Source organism: Oncorhynchus kisutch, linkage group LG17 (assembly GCF_002021735.2).
Source record: "Oncorhynchus kisutch isolate 150728-3 linkage group LG17, Okis_V2, whole genome shotgun sequence".
Classification (NCBI taxonomy): Eukaryota; Metazoa; Chordata; class Actinopteri; order Salmoniformes; family Salmonidae; genus Oncorhynchus; species Oncorhynchus kisutch.
This window is the reverse complement of record NC_034190.2, coordinates 65452810-65470315: the sequence shown is the minus strand read 5'-3', so window position 1 is coordinate 65470315 and position 17506 is coordinate 65452810. Positions and strand designations below refer to the sequence as shown.

The following is a 17506-nucleotide window of genomic DNA, read 5'->3' as shown; positions in this document are numbered from 1 at the left end:
CCACCTACAAATTCAAGTGTATACATCTTATGATAATGAGCACTGACATCTCATGCAATTAAATTCATGACACATTGAGATTACACCAATCACCTTTTATTATACTGTACAAGAACAGTCTGCTTTACTCCTGTGGTGGTTGCTGTCCTCTGCCACGTCCAATACCACCTCTCTGCAACACAAAGTTGGTATGTTTTCGGTCCTTGAAGATCTCTATTGGGCTACAATATCGCATGGCACCCATCCTTGATTCAAATGCTTGGAAAAGTATTTACTTACGAATTGGAACTCAGTAGCTGCACCAGCACCTGCTTCAGCCTTCTTGTCTGCACCAGCTAAAAGGACATTTGATCATCAGACAAGTAAAGAATTAGGTAACTTTCATTCAATTTACCATGTGTTGCAATGTAGGTCAGCCACCATGGAAAATATTGGTGCATGCTTATCGAACATAACAGGTGATTTTGGTACTCACGTGGTCAACCCTGTAATACTGATTGGCAGTAAACTCAGCAAAAAAATAACCGTCCTCTCATTGTCAACTGTGTTGATTTTCAGCCAACTTAACGTGTAAATATTTGTATGAACATTAGATTCAACAACAGAAATAAACTGAGTCCCACAGACATGTGACTAACAGAAATTGAATAATGTGTCCCTGAACAAAAGGGGGATCAAAAGTAAGTCAGTATCTGGTGTGGCCACCAGCTGCATTAAGTACTGCAGTGAATCTCCTCATGGACTGCACCAGATTAGCCAGTTCTTGCTGTGAGATGTTACCCCACCAAAGCACCTGCAAGTTCCCGGACATTTATGGCCCTAGCCCTCACCCTCAGATCCAACAGGTCCCAGACGTGCTCAATGGGATTGAGATTGGGCTCTTCGCTGGCTATGGCAGAACACTGACATCCCTATCTTGCAGAAATTCACACACAGAACGAGCAGTATGGCTGGTGGCATTGTCATGCTGGAGGGTCGTGTCAGGATGAACCTGCAGAAAGGCTACCACATGAGGGAGGGTGTCTTCCCTGTAACGCACAGTGTTGAGATTGCCTGCAATGACAACAAGCTCAGTCCGATGATGCTGTGACACCGCCCCTAGACCATGACAGACCCTCCACCTCCAAATTGATCCCGCTCCAGAGTACAGGCCTCGGTATAACGCTCATTCCTTCAACGATAAATGCGAATCCGGCCATCACCCCTGGTGAGACAAAAACGCGAATCGTCAGTGAAGAGCACTTTTTGCCAGTCCTGGTGGTGGTGGGTTTGTGCCCATAAGCGACGTTGTTGCCGGTGATGTCTGGTGAGGACCTGCCTTACAACAGGCCTACAAGCCCTCAGGCCAGCCTCTCTCAACTTATTGCGGACAGTCTGAGCACTGAAATCAAATAAAAAAATTTGGTCACATACACATGGTTAGCAGATGTTAATGCAAGTGTAGCAAAATGCTTGTGCTTCTAGTTCCGACCGTGCAGTAATATCTAACAAGTAATCTAACAATTTGACAACAACTACCTTATACACACACCTGTAAAGGAATGAATAAGAATATGTACATGTAAATATATGGATGAACGATGGCTGAACGGCATGGCAAGATGCAGTAGATGGTATAGAGTAATTGTCCCTAGAATTTCTAAGCAAACAGCTGGAGGCAGGGCTTTCTCCTATTGAGCTCCATTTTTATGGAATGGTCTGCCTACCCATGTGAGAGACGCAAACTCGGTCTCAACCTTTAAGTCTTTACTGAAGACTCATCTCTTCAGTGGGTCATATGATTGAGTGTAGTCTGGCCCAGGAGTGTAAAGGAGAACGGAAAGGCTCTGGAGCAACGAACCGCCCTTGCTGTCTCTGCCTGGCTGGTTCCCCTCTTTCCACTGGGATTCTCTGCCTCTAACCCTATTACAGGGGCTGAGTCACTGGCTTACTGGTGCTCTTTCATGCCGTCCTAGGAGGGGTGCGTCACTTGAGTGGGTTGAGTCACTGATGTGTTCTTCCTGTTTTGGGTTGGCGCCCCCCCTTGGGTTGTGCCGTGGCGGAGATCTTTGTGGGCTATACTCGGTCTTGTCTCAGGATGGTAAGTTGGTGGTTGAAGATATCCCTCTAGTGGTGTGGGGGCTGTGCTTTGGCAAAGTGGGTGGGGGTTATATCCTTCCTGTTTGGCCCTGTCCAGGGGTCTCATCGGATGGGGCCACAGTATCTCCTGACCCCTCCCGTCTCAGCCTCCAGTATTTATGCTGCAGTAGTTTGTGTCGGGGGGGCTAGGGTCAGTTTGTTATATCTGGAGTACTTCTCCTGTCTTACCTGGTGTCTTGTGTGAATTTAAGTATGCTCTCTCTAATTCTCTCTCTCTCTCTTTCTCTCTCTCGGAGGACCTGAGCCCTAGGACCATGCCTCATGGTCTGGCATGACCTGGCATGATGACTCCTTGCTGTCCCCAGTCCACCTGGCTGTGCTGCTGCTCCAGTTTCAACTGTTCTGCCTGCGGCTATGGAATCCTGACCTGTTCACCGGATGTCCTACCTGTCCCAGACCTATGATTATTTATGATAATTTGAACATCTTGGCCATGTTCTGTTATAATCTCCACCCGGCACAGCCAGAAGAGGACTGGCCACCCCTCATAGCCTGGTTCCTCTCTAGGTTTCTTCCTAGGTTTTGGCCTTTCTAGGGAGTATTTCCTAGCCACCGTGCTTCTACACCTGCATTGCTTGCTGTATGGGGGTTTAGGCTGGGTTTCTGTACAGCACTTTGTACGAAGGGCTATATAAATACATTTGATGTGAGAACAGTATATACATATGAGATGAGTAATGTAGGGTATGTAAACATTATATAAAGTGTCATTGTTTAAAGTGACTAGTGATACATTTATTACATCCAATTTTTAATTATTAAAGAGGATAAAGATTTGAGTCAGTATGTTGACAGCAGCCACTCAATGTTAGTGATTGCTGTTTAACAGTCTGATGGCCTTGAGATAGAAGCTGTTTTTCAGTCTCTCCGTCCCAGCTTTGATGCACCTGTAATGACCTCGCCTTCTGGATGATAGTGGGGTGAACAGGCAGTGGCTCCTGTGGTTGTTGTTGTTTATGTTTTTTTGGCCTTCCTGTGACATCGGCTGGTCTAGGTGTCCTGGGGGGCAGGTAGTTTGCCCCCGGTGATGTGTTGTGCAGACCTCACTACCCTCTGGAGAGCCTTACGGTTGTGGGCGGAGCAGTTGCCGGACTAGGCTGTGATACAGCCAGACAGGATGCTCTTGATTGTGCATCTGTAAAAGTTTGAGTGTTCTTGGTGACAAGCCACATTTTTTCAGCCTCCTGAGGTTGAAGAGGCGCTGTTGTGCCTTCTTCACCATGCTGTCTGTGTGGGTGGACCATTTCAGTTTGTCTGTGATGTGTACACCGAGGAACTCAGAACTTTCCACCTTCTCCACTACTGTCCCGTCGATGTGGATAGGGGGTGCTCCCTCTGCTGTTTCCTGAAGTCCATGATCATCTCCTTTGTTTTGTTGACATTGAGTTTGAGATTCATTTCCTGACACCACACTCCGAGGGCCCTCACCTCCTCCCTGTAGGCCGTCTCGTCGTTGTTGTTAATCTAGCCTACCACTGTAGTGTAGTCTGCAAACTTGATGATTGAGTTGGAGGCGTGCATAGTCGCGCAGTCATGGGTGAACAGGGAGTACAGGAGAGTGCTGAGAACGCACCCTTGTGGGGCCCCAGTGTTGAGGATCAGCGGGGTGGAGATGTTTCCTACCCTCACCACCTGGGGGCGGCCCGTCAAAGTCCAGGACCCAGTTGCACAGGACGGGGTCGAGACCTAGGGTCTATGGTGTTAAATGCTGAGCTGTAGTCGATGAACAGCATTCTGACATAGGTATTCCTCTTGTCCAGGTGGGTTAGGGCAGTGTGATTGCAATTGTGTCGTCTGTGTACCTATTGGGGAGGTAAGCAAATTGGAGTGGGTCTAGGGTGTCAGGTAGGGTGGAGGTGATATGATCATTGACTAGTCTCTCAAATCACTTCATGATGACGGAAGTGAGTGCTACGGAGCGATAGTCGTTTAGCTCAGTTACCTTTAGCTTTCTTGGGAACAGGAACAATGGTGGCCCTCTTGAAGCATGTGGGAACAGCAGACTCGGTTAGGGATTGATTGAATATGCCGTAAACACACCAGCCAGCTGGTCTACGCATGCTCTGAGGACGTGGCTAGGGATGCCATCTGGGCCGGCAGCATTGCAAGGGTTAACTGGTGGAGGGATTGTGCGTTCCTGGTGTAACTCGGACAGTTGTTGTTTCCATCCTGTACCTGTCCCGCAGGTGTGATGTTCGGCTGTACCGATCCTGTGCATGTGTTGTTACACATGGTCTGCCACTGCGAGGATGATCAGCTGTCCGTCCTGTAGCGCTGTCTTAGGCATCTCACAGTACAGACATTGCAATTTATTGTCCTGGTCACATCTGCAGTCCTCATGCCTCCTTGCAGCATGCCTAAGGCACGTTCACACATATGAGCAGGGACCCTGGGCATCTTTATTTTGGTGTTTTTCAGAGTCAGTAGAAAGGCCTCTTTAGTGTCCTAGGTTTTCATAACCGTGACCTTAATTGCCTACCGTCTGTAAGCTGTTAGTGTCTTAACGACCATTTAACAGGTGCATTTTCATTAATTGTTTATGGTTCATTGAACAAGCATGGGAAACAGTGTTTAACCTCTCTAGGGTATGTGGGACGCGTCCCACCTGGCACACATCCAGTGAGATTGCAGAGCGCCAAATTCAAATACAGAAATACTCATAATAACTCAGAAAAGATACAACTATTTTGATTTAAAGATTAACTTCTTGTGAATCCAATCACGGTGTCAGATTTAAAAAACGGCAAAAGCATACCTTACAATTATTTGAGAACATATCCCAGCAGACAAATCATTACAAACAGTAACCAGCCAAGTAGAAGAGTTACACAAGTCAGAAATAGAGATAAAATGTATCACTTACCTTTGATGATCTTCATATGTTTGCACTCAGAAGACATTCATTTATTCAATAAATGTTCCTTTTGTTCGATAGTCTTTCTTTATATCCGAAAACCTCCGTTTTGTTTGCGCGTTTTCCTCAGTAATTCACAGGCTCAAATGCAGTCACAACAGGCATACAAAAAAAAATCCTAATTGTATCTGTAAAGTTCATAGAAACATGTCAAACGATGTTTATATTCAATCCTCAGGTTGTTTTTAGCCTAAATAATCGATAATATTTAAACCGGACAATAACATTGTCAATATAAAGGTAAACAAGAAAGGCACTCTCTCTCGGTTGCGCGCATGTAAAAAAAAAACTCTGTGACACAGCAGGGTCCACTCATTCAGACTGCTCTTACTCCCTCATTTTTCTGAATACTAGCCTGAAACAATTTCTAAAGCATGTTGGCATCTATTGGAAGGCATAGGAACTGCAATTTGAGTCCTAAGTCAATGGATACTGTAATGGCATTGAATAGAAAACTACACACAAAAAATCCTACTTCCTGAATGGATTTTTCTCAGGTTTTCGCCTGCCAAATCAGTTCTGTTATACTCAAAGACATTATGTTAACAGTTTTGGAAACTTTTGTGTTTTCTATCCAAATCTAGTAATTATATGCATATCCTATCTTCTAGGCCTGAGTAGAAGCAGTTTATTTTGGGCATGCTTTTCATTCATGCATTTCGTGAGTTCCAAGATGGCATAGCAGTTCAGACGTCTTTTGTCCTCGTCTTGTCGTGTCCCGTATATATATATATATATATTTACAACTTTCTTCGCATACCTTTTTATATATATATATTTTTCTCCATAAACTCATCTTCAAAACACTCTCCTGCAACCCACATCACCAATTTATATTTATAAAAAAAATATATAGTATTTACCTCAAATCTGTAATCCTCCATAGAAGCTAACCAGAAGCTAATCCAGAAGCTAGCCTGAAGCTAATCAGAAGCTAGTTAGCTCCTTTACTGGCTAATCGTTAGTATTCAGCTAACCACGGTCTGTGGTCATCAGCTATCCTTTAGCTCGAAAATCTATCGCCAGTTTTGTACGGCGCGGCTAGGACCGGAACATACCGGACCTATATTTCTCTCCATGTCCCTGGATTTCAACCGCTAACTCTGGACATTTATACCTGGATCTCGCAGCTAGCTAGCTGCTATCCGTGTGACTATCGGCTTTCGTCGATTCCGGAGCAAACATCAATTATTCCGGAGCTAGCCAGCTGAAGAGTTCCATCAATCACTCCTGGGCTACAATCACCTATCCGGACCCGTTTTACTGCCAACGCGAAGCCCCACCGGGCCTTCACAACTGGACTACCGACGTTATCTACCCGAGGGAGTTATCCGGCTGGCTCCTCCGTCGCGATGTTACCTGAACGCCCATCTGCGGTCCGCTAACCGTTAGCTGTCTTATCGGCTGCTATCTGAATAGACCTGTCGGACAATAAAACATTTTTTTTTCTTTTTCTTGGGCCTCTATAACTATATCTATAGTTTTTTTTTTGTGTGAATTGGATTCATCCCCTCTACCACACGGAACCCCACTAATCCTACCGACGGAAACGCACGAGGTGGCTAATAACAGACCTCCATCCTATGCTAGCTTGCTACCGATGGCCCGGCTAGCTGTCTAAATCGCCGTGACCCCAACCAACCTCACTACTCACTGGACCCTCTTGATCACTCGACTAAGCATGCCTCTCCTTAATGTCAATATGCCTTGTCCATTGCTGTACTGGTTAGTGTTTATTGGCTTATTTCACTGTAGAGCCTCTAGTCCTGCTCACTATACCTTATCCAACCTATTAGTTCCACCACCCACACATGCGATGACATCTCCTGGTTTCAATGATGATTCTAGAGACAATATCTCTCTCATCATCACTCAATACCTAGGTTTACCTCCACTGTATTCACATCCTTTGTCTGTACATTATACCTTGAAGCTATTTTATGGCCCCCCGACGTTCTAGACGACCAATTCTTATTGCTTTTAGCCGTACCCTTATCCTACTCCTCCTCTGGCGGTGTAGCGGTGAATCCAGGACCTGCAGTGCCTAGCTCCACTCTTATTCCCCAGGCGCTCTCTTTTGATGACTTCTGTAACCGTAATAGCCTTGGTTTCATGCATGTTTACATTAGAAGCCTCCTCCCTAAGTTTGTTCTATTCACTGCTTTAGCACACTCAGTCAACCCGGATGTTCTAGCTGTGTCTGAATCCTGGCTTAGGAAGACCACCATAAATTCTGAAATTTTCATCCCAAACTACAACATTTTCAGACAAGATAGAACTGCCAAAGGGGGTGTTGTTGCAATCTACTGCAAAGATAGCCTGCAGAGTTCTGTCATACTATCCAGGTCTGTACCCAAACAATTTCAACTTCTACTTTTAAAAATCCACCTCTCTAAAAATAAGTCTCTCACCGTTGCCGCCTGCCCCCAGCTGTGCTCTGGACACCATATGTGAACTGATTGCCCCCCATCTATCTTCAGAGCTTGTGCTGCTAGGCGACCTAAACTGGAACATGCTTAACACCCCAGCCATCCTACAATCTAAGCTTGATGCCCTCAATCTCACACAAATTATCAATGAACCTACCAGGTACCTCCCCAAAGCCTTAAACACGGGCACCCTCATAGATATCATCCTAACCAACTTTCCCTCTAAATACACCTCTGCTGTCTTCAACCAAGATCTCAGCGATCACTGCCTCATTGCCTGCATGGGTCAGCGGTCAAACGACCTCCACTCATCACTGTCAAACGCTCCCTGAAACACTTCAGCGAGCAGGCCTTTCTAATCGACCTGGCCGGGGTATCCTGGAAGGATATTAATCTCATCCCGTCAGTAGAGGATGCCTGTTTTTTTTTTAAATGCCTTCCTAACCATCTTAAATAAGCATGCCCCATTCAAGAAATTTAGAACCAGGAACAGATATAGCCCTTGGTTCTCCCCAGACCTGACTGCCCTTAACCAACACAAAAACATCCTATGGCGTTCTGCATTAGCATCGAACAGCCTCCGTGATATGCAGCTGTTCAGGGAAGCTAGAAACCATTATACACAGGCAGTTAGAAAAGCCAAGGCTAGCTTTTTCAAGCAGAAATTTGCTTCCTGCAACACTAACTCAAAAAAGTCCATGGAGAATAAGAACACCTCCCAACTGCCCACTGCACTGAAGATAGGAAACACTGTCACCACTGATAAATCCACCATAATTGAGAATTTCAATAAGCATTTTTCTACGGCTGGCCATGCTTTCCACCTGGCTACTCCTACCCCGGTCAACAGCACTGCACCCCCCACAGCAACTCGCTCAAGCCTTCCCCATTTCTCCTTCTCCCAAATCCAGTCAGCTGATGTTCTGAAAGAGCTGCAAAATCTGGACCCCTACAAATCAGCCAGGCTAGACAATCTCGACCCTTTCTTTCTAAAATTATCTGCCGAAATTGTTGCCACCCCTATTACTAGCCTGTTCAACCTCTCTTTCGTGTCGTCTGAGATTCCCAAATATTGGAAAGCAGCTGCGGTCATCCCCCTCTTCAAAGGGGGGGACACTCTTGACCCAAACTGCTACAGACCTATATCTATCCTACCCTGCCTTTCTAAGGTCTTCGAAAGCCAAGTCAACAAACAGATTACCGACATTTTTTAATCTCACCATACCTTCTCTGCTATGCAATCTGGTTTCAGAGCTGGTCATGGGTGCACCTCAGCCACGCTCAAGGTCCTAAATTATATCTTAACCGCCATCGATAAGAAACATTACTGTGCAGCCGTATTCATTGATCTGGCCAAGGCTTTCGAATCTGTCAGTCACCACATCCTCATCGGCAGACTCGACAGCCTTGGTTTCTCAAATGATTGCCTCGCCTGGTTCACCAACTACTTCTCTGATAGAGTTCAGTGTGTCAAATCAGAGGGTCTGCTGTCCGGACCTCTGGCAGTCTCTATGGGGGTGCCACAGGGTTCAATTCTTGGACCAACTCTCTTCTCTGTATACATCAATGATGTCGCTCTTGCTGCTGGTGAGTCTCTGATCCACCTCTACGCAGACGACACCATTTGTATACTTCTGGCCCTTATTTGGACACTGTGTTAACAACCCTCCAGGCAAGCTTCAATGCCATACAACTCTCCTTCCGTGGCCTCCAATTGCTCTTAAATACAAGTTAAACTAAATGCATGGTCTTCAACCGATCGCTGCCTGCACCTGCCCGCCTGTCCAACATCACTACTCTGGACGGCTCTGACTTAGAATATGTGGACAACTACAAATACCTAGGTGTCTGGTTAGACTGTCAACTCTCCTTCCAGACCCACCTCAAACATCTCCAATCCAAAGTTAAATCTAGAATTGGCTTCCTATTTCGCAACAAAGCATCCTTCACTCATGCTGCCAAACATACCCTTGTAAAACTGACCATCCTACCAATCCTCGACTTCGGCGATGTCATTTGCAAAATAGACTCTAATACCCTACTCAACAAATCGGATGCAGTCTATCACAGTGCAATCCGTTTTGTCACCAAAGCCCCATATACTACCCACCATTGCGACCTGTACGCTCTGCTCTCGTTGGCTGGCCCTCGCTTCATACTCGTCGCCAAACCCACTGGCTCCATGTCATCTACAAGACCCTGCTAGGTAAAGTCCCCCCTTATCTCAGCTCGCTGGTCACCATAGCATCACCCACCTGTAGCACGCGCTCCAGCAGGTATATGTCTCTGGTCACCCCCAATTCTTTCTTTGGCCGCCTCTCCTTCCAGTTCTCTGCTGCCAATGACTGGAACGAACTACAAAAATCTCTGAAACTGGAAACACTTATCTCCCTCACTAGCTTTCAGCACCAACTGTCAGAGCAGCTCACAGATTACTGCACCTGTACATAGCCCACCTATAATTTAGCCCAAACAACTACCTCTTTCCCTACTGTATTTATTTAATTTATTTTGCTCCTTTGCACCCCATTATTTTTATTTCTACTTTGCACATTCTTCCACTGCAAATCTACCATTCCAGTGTTTTACTTGCTATTGTATTTACTTTGCCACCATGGCCTTTTTTTGCCTTTACCTCCCTTATCTCACCTAATTTGCTCACATCGTATATAGACTTGTTTATACTGTATGTTTGTTTTACTCCATGTGTAACTCTGTGTCGTTGTATGTGTCGAACTGCTTTGCTTTATCTTGGCCAGGTCGCAATTGTAAATGAGAACTTGTTCTCAACTTGCCTACCTGGTTAAATAAAGGTGAAAAAATCCAAAATTCCAAATGCTGCCCCCTACCCTAGAGAAGTTAAACCCTTTACAATGAAGATCTGTGAAGTTATTTGGATTTTTACAAATTATCTTTGAAAGACAGGGTCCTGAAAAAGGGACGTTTCTTTTTTTGCTGAGTTTAGTTATATTTTTACAGTGCACCCTCCTGAACAGTCCCCAGGTGAAACATATTCAACATTTTCACAATTGGAAAAAGGTCAAAGGCAATCGAGGAGTGGCGGAGAGGGAAAGTGGACGAAAATGCGCTTGTATGAATTGAGACTCATCTAATCACGCGTCATCAGGCGCGTTGGAATCCCAAAATAAATGTATAAAGTGATAAACATTTGGCTAGTTATGCAATACATTTTATAGATTTAAATAGCATATTGTTTTTAAATGTTCGCATGATTTTCTCCTTCAAGAAAACAAAAGCAGATTCAAAGGGTGTGGCGATTTGAAAACTCTTCCACAAATGACTCTGGTAGGATACACTTGTGCTTCGGAATGGAGAACAGTCTTCCGTTTGGCTAATAACGAATTGACACCAGCCGCTTTCAAAACTGGGAACTCGAAAATCTCCAACTTCAGTGCGTTCAAAACAACTTGTAACTAAGGGGTGAAAAACTAAACTCCGACTGGGAAAAAATAATTTTAAAATGGTCATCCAACTCGGGCCTCTTTTTTGAACTCCGTCTTTCCAACCTGAAGATCACCGACATGATTTGACTTCGTATTTTTCCCAGTTGTTTTGAATATGGCAACTTTCCTCGACCACTTATCGGTTTCCGGGTCATGGAGGAAAGTATTTTTCCCCAAATGAGAAAAGGCCACAGTCATGATATGCAGCCTACCTTTAGGCCTGGGCCTAGCGGTCTCAGGGCGCATCTGGCGACGCAGAGTGGCAGGAACAATCTCTGGGGTCAGATGCAGGAAGTCCCTCAGGTACTGGATGCCCTCATTGGTCAGGTACCAGTAGAAGTGGCGCCAGGCAAACTGCTCCTTCACATACCCAGTTGACTTCAAAGACTGCAGAGGGAGAGTCACATTCAGTTGGACATTTTTCCAACTAACCAGTATAATTTTTTACAGCTACATTACTGGGTGTCAAAGACAAATTTCCCTGTCGGGACAATAATGTTGATCCTATCCTGGTTTCACTCTCAATCATGTGACACTATATGAGGCACCAGAATAGAGTACAAAATCTAACCTGCATGGCCTTCATAACGTGAAGGTTGGGCACATTCTTATCGGCCAGCTCCCGGTGCTTAGCCAGATGCACATCCTTTTTTTGCCACCATCACTCCCTCCTTGAAGAGGAGCTCGTAGATGGCTATACGATTCTTCTTGGGCATCAGCATCTGGAGGGGCGGAGAAAAACATGGCCGTCAGCTGTTTAACAGACCGCTCAAGTTAACGTTACATGCAAGAAAGGTCAACGGGCATCAGCTATGCCGTTGAGACTTCCTCCATGGCGTGTAAAGATTATGGTCATACGGCAGCTAAAGATACTTGGAATGCTGGCTACCTCAACTGAATTGACCCACTGGGTAAATCAAATACATTTCTGATTCTGGGTGTGTATCTAAAAATTCAGGACATATAGTTAGTTAGCTGACTAAACTACACAGCGAAGGACGTTTCTGATGACTCCAACAGTGGAGCAGAGACCAGGCTTTGTGGAATTTTGCTCCAACTACAACGATTTGCCCAATGTCAATACTTTCATAATTACACATTTTGTATCACCTACCATGTTTGTCCTCTGAAGCAGCTTGCTGAAATCAACACTTTTTCAATAAACAATAAAATACAACTGACTGTTTGCTCATTTCTGTTGCTTTAAGATGACAACTCTGCTCAAATGCCAATTGAATCTCAACAAGGACAGTCTGTTGTGGTCCATGAACGTTTATTGAAAAAGTATGGATTTCAGCTAATAAAGGCATGCAACTACAGAGAACAAATATACAAGGTTTATTAAGCGTTCACTTCTAACACTTCTAACCAAATATGGTAGAAAGGTTGAACACTTGTCAGTGTCTCTAAATCATGGCAAGTATTCCTAGTTAGCTAACTGGTAGTTACAAGTTAACTACTCGCTTTGCTAACGTTACCCAACTAACAGTTAGCTACCTACATAATGCCTGGGTCCCTCTGGGGGCAGTGTAGCACTACACTTTTTTTAAACATCGGACACAATTTTTAAGGCATACACCGGGATATAGGCGATAAAGTTACAATGAGCTAGTTATAAAGCCAAGACTATGCTAAATTGTATTATTGTATCAGTGGAACGAATACAGCAGGGCAAGCCAACTAACTAGCAGCCGCCATGCATAGTTATAGGTAGTGCCGCTAACGCTTAGGTATTCGTAGAAACAGTCATAATAAGGGCCAAAAAAATAACATTTAAAAATAAATGTTAGACTGTTTCAAGAAGCACAATTTAGACACCACTTTCAGTTATGACAACGCCATGTCTCATGATGTTTGGGATCATACAGAATGATTAAAGTAAGCTGTTTTAATACCTTGAATGCGTGTTTTGAGACCGGAGCCGAGAGACCGACGCATGCGTATTGATGTGATTTTATGCAGCACAGCCATGATAAATTAAAACATCCCTGATTATCGAACTGTCAATTCGTAATTCAATATTAATATGTTTTTGTGCAGGTGTGCCTATGGCATTTTGTTTGATTGTTATGGTTGTCTATATTTTACATTTATTTTTCAGCCAGGTACAGGACAGGGAGGGAGTGAGCATGGGATATTGAGTGCTGTGGTGACGTCACATCAGCAGCACTCATGATTAGGCTACATTTCATAGGAAATTCATTATGTAATGTACTTTATGATACTAGCAAATATTGTGAGTGGACAACCGGAATACCAGCCTGATCAGCTTTTGCCAAGGAAATGATAGGCTAAAGAAGAAGATTGCCCCTCACCCCAGCCTTTAGTGCCTTCAGAAAGTATTCACACCCCTTGGCTTTTTCCACATTTTGTTGTGTCACAGAGTGGGATTAAAATGGATTTAATTGTAATTTTTTTGACAATGAGCTACACAAAATACTCTGTAATGTCAGTAGAAGAAATTCTGAGATTTGTACAAAAAAGTATGAAAAATAAAACACAATGTCTTGATTAGATAAGTATTTAACCCCATGAGTGAATACATGTTAGAACCCCTTTTGGCAGCAATTACAGCTGTGAGTCTCAAAGAGCTTTGCACACCTGTATTGTACAATATTTGCACATTATTATTATTTTTAATTCTTCAAGCTCTGTCAAGTTGGTTGTTGATCATAGCTAAACAGCCATTTTCAAGTCTTGCCATATATTTTCAAGCCGATTTAGTCAAAACTCTAACTTGGCCACTCGAACATTCAATGTCGTCTTGGTAAGCAATTCCAGTGTATATTTAGCCTTGTGTTTTAGGTTATTGTCTTGCTGAAAGGTAAGTTTGTCTCCCAGTGTCTGTTGGAAAGCAGACTAAACCAGGTTTTCCTCAAGGACTCTGCTTAGCTCTATTCCGTTTATTTTTATCATAAAAAACTCCTTAGTCCTTTCTGATGACAAGCATACCCATAACATGATGCAGCCAACACCCTGCTTTAAAATATGAAGAGTGGTACTTAGTGATGTGTTGTGTTTGATTTGGCCCAAAGATAACACTTTGCTTTCAGGACATAAAGTTAATTTCTTTGCAAACATTCTGGCAGTTTGACTTAGTGCCTTGTTGCAAACAGGATTCATGTTTTGGAATATTTGTATTCTGTAGAGGCTTCCTTCTTTTTACTCGGTCAATTAACTTAGTGTTGTGGAGTAACTACAGTGTTGTTGACCCCATCTTCAGTTTTCTCCTAACACAGCCATTAAACTCTGTAACTGTTTTAAAGTCACCATTGGCCTCATGGTGAAATCCTTCCTCTCCTGCAACTGAGTTAGGAAGGATGCCTATATCTTTGTAGTGACTGCATGTATTGATACACCATCCAAAGTGTATTTAATAACTTCACTATGATCAAAGGGATATTCAATGTCTGCTTTATTTTTACCCATCTACCAATAGGTGCCCTTTATGAGGCATTTGAAAACCTCCCAGGTCTTTGTGATTGAATATTTGTTTCACTGCTCAACTGTATGTGTGGGGTACAGAGATGAGGTCATTCAAAAATCATGTTAAACACTATTATTGCACACAGAGTTATTCCATGCAAGTTATTATGTGACTTGTTAAGCACATGTTTACTCTTGAACTTATTTAGGCTTGTCATAATAAAGGGGTTGAATAGTTATTGACTCAAGACATTTCAGCTTGTCCTTTTTAATTCATTTGGAAACATTTCTAAAAACATAATTCCACTTTGACATTATGGGATATTGTTTGTAGGCCAGTGACAAAAAAAATCTCAATTTAATCAATGTTAAATTCAGGCTGTGGAAAAACTCAAGGGGTGTGAATACTTCCTGATGGCACTTTAACTGTCAGAGAGCAACACACAGTGTAGTTTATCTGTTATGTATGATGTAAACCCATAAACCTGTTGGTTACACTTACAAATATAGCCTAGTAGTAGTATGCTATGCACATTGAGACATTTAAGTCATTTTCAAGGGGTATTCAAAACATTTGCAATTACCAATATGTAGCAGGAAATCTTGATTGCACTTTTAACCTCTTAAATGTAAAGTCCCCATATTTTGGGACCCTATTAGATTTGTTTTATTCAATTCAGTCTGGTATGAGAACGGTAGCCCCTGCAAAGCAGGGTGTATGCGGAAAGCTGAGTATCTTGGCTATTGATTGGTGTCTTAATATCTTTTGTATGACTTACTACCATATATGGTCTTACGAATGAATAAGGGCAGGCAGAGCAGATTACCTCCTTTCTAGATGGCTGCTACCTACATTCCGTTTAAGGTTGTGAAGCATAAACAAATTAAACACGGAATACGTTGATACACACCGAAAGCCTGGACTCCACAGATCATGATTATATCTTATTTGTCTGCCTGTGACCTAACATTATTGATCACCAGCCCCAAGATTTAAATTTTTTATTTTACACATTGTTTTCACCAAACAGCGCACATCTTACAATGTAAGCTTCGTTTTGGTCTGTGTTTGAGCTATAGCTACTTCAAATGAATCCTTCGGTTGGTAGGAACAAATCTAGCTTATTGCCAATGTTATCTGATGATGTATGACTTAATAGCAACATCGAATGTACAATGAGTGACTATATATTTTATGTTGCCCGCTTAAGCGCTGTAGGCATCTATTACACAGGGGATTGGCTACTATGGCACCTTGACAGTCTTGTAGCCAATGAGATAAGTTTTCCAGGGATATGCAGTTGACCTGGGTGGGACAAAGCAAGCCCTAGAATTTATATGTAATGCAAACTATTGCTACCTAGCTTAGAAACAACTCATGACCACACCTGATACCACTTACTAAAACATCTGTCCATTTATAGTTGTTAGGTCTATCAATCCCATTTTTTTCTGATATTGTTCACATGTTGTGGAAGCCATCTGATGTGTTTCCAGCTCTGGGCATCAATAATTCACTTATAGCTTGTCAATGAAAGATGACTTTAAAAATAAAAAACTGAAAAAATATATTTTATGTGTGCTTGATCTTATGTATTCTGAACTATGTAACTGCAATCTATCTTCTGATCATTTCCTCCCAAGCTCCCAGATGTCTTCTTTCCAGATATACTAAGTGTCAGAATCATGTAATTACACATTAATAGTATTTACCTTGTGTATGTCTAATTAGGAGAAATAGCCTTGTAGTACTACGCCCATTGAGACATTTATGTCATATTCAAGGGCTATTCAAAACATTTGCAATTACCAATATGTAGCAGGACATCTTGATTGCACTTTTAATTATAGGAGTGGGCCCATAGCAATGGCCCATGACCCATAGTGGGCTACAGCCTCGCAGCATTCGCTAATCATATCACACCATAGCCTACAATGTGACTATATCGAAATTACTGTATGACCAGACCAAAATGTTTCCAATCCATCGTATTATGTTAATGACAAAACTCTGATTGTGGACAATATTGAAGCGTTTAAAGATACACGCGATAGCTTTTTGTTGGACCATCCCCCAATGTGCGCGAGTGCTTTGCAGCTCCCCCTTGCTGCGTGCATCGTGATCTCGCAGATGCAGAGCCTCTTGCAGAAGAAACAGGGTCACCTTCTGTCATTCCAAAAAGAGAGCTGATAAACATTTAGAATATATTTGGATAACAAATATACAGCCTACACCCTGGTAAGTCAGCCGTGCATGTTTGTCCATTGTTGGCGTTACATAGTGTCTGTCCATGGTTATATAACGCTAGGGCAACACAGGGATGAAGGAATCTCTCGCATGGTTCCTTCCCATACATTTTTCTCGACCACGTCAGATTGCAATCCAGTGTGTTTTCGATCTCTAAACGACGTATTCTTCATAAATATGAAATGAAACTCTAATGTATTGTTGTCAAGACCTTGATATAGCCTATCTTATGCCAGGTATGTTGTTATTTTGTATGTTGTAGACTGTTTTATGTTTCACATGTCATTTCCAAAATGTGGTTGTGCTAAATTGTAACATGTTTGGCATTTGTCTTATTGCTTTAGGTTACGTGAATGTTTTTTTTATTTCCATTTTTTATTTCTTGAGATTCTACGAGAGATGATGTTTTCCACCATGCAGATGTTTTCCTCTGATCACATACTGTCACTATTAAGTTATATTGCCTGGTTTTGAGTTTTGACCTTATATGGGCTATATAGGCTCATGTTTTCCTTGAGAAATTGAAGCATGGCTAAGCGTTTTCTGGGGGTAATTGTAACAATGTAACCTAACCTGTGTATGAATAGAGATGATCGAATATAATGACTTTAGGATAAAAGACTACAGGCTATCGGCCGCAGATGCTATCACCACACGTCCTTAAGAAAACAGACTGACCAAGGTTGTGAGATTGCCGTTTATGCCCCCTCCTAGCACGAACAGTGAGATGAACTAGACAATTGAGGTAGCCTGGACGAATAAGCAAGGTCGCAACGATGCTTCTGAAAACTATTTAATAAAGCAGTCGACCAACGAAGAATAGTAGTCTATATTTATTGTTTAGTAGGCTATCAGGTGCAACATTTTTAATATGTAATGCCAGAAA

At 42.8% G+C, this 17506-nt stretch overlaps 1 protein-coding gene and 1 pseudogene across 2 annotated transcripts in view; one reads left to right on the top strand and one right to left on the bottom strand.

The window, feature by feature from the left end:
• Positions 1–74: 74 nt before the first annotated feature.
• LOC109908114 (40S ribosomal protein S10-like) lies at positions 75–11668 on the bottom strand (annotated as a pseudogene).
• Positions 11669–16462: 4794 nt separating this feature from the next.
• Positions 16463–17506, top strand: part of LOC109908115 (protein kinase C and casein kinase substrate in neurons protein 1) — a 63276-nt gene continuing 62232 nt past the window's right edge. Inside the window, exon 1 of one of the 2 annotated variants that reach the window (XM_031794374.1) lies at positions 16463–16611. The gene's annotated coding sequence lies outside the window, so the exon portion shown is untranslated. The remainder of the gene's footprint in view (positions 16612–17506) is intronic. The other variant, XM_031794371.1, reaches the window with a different exon arrangement.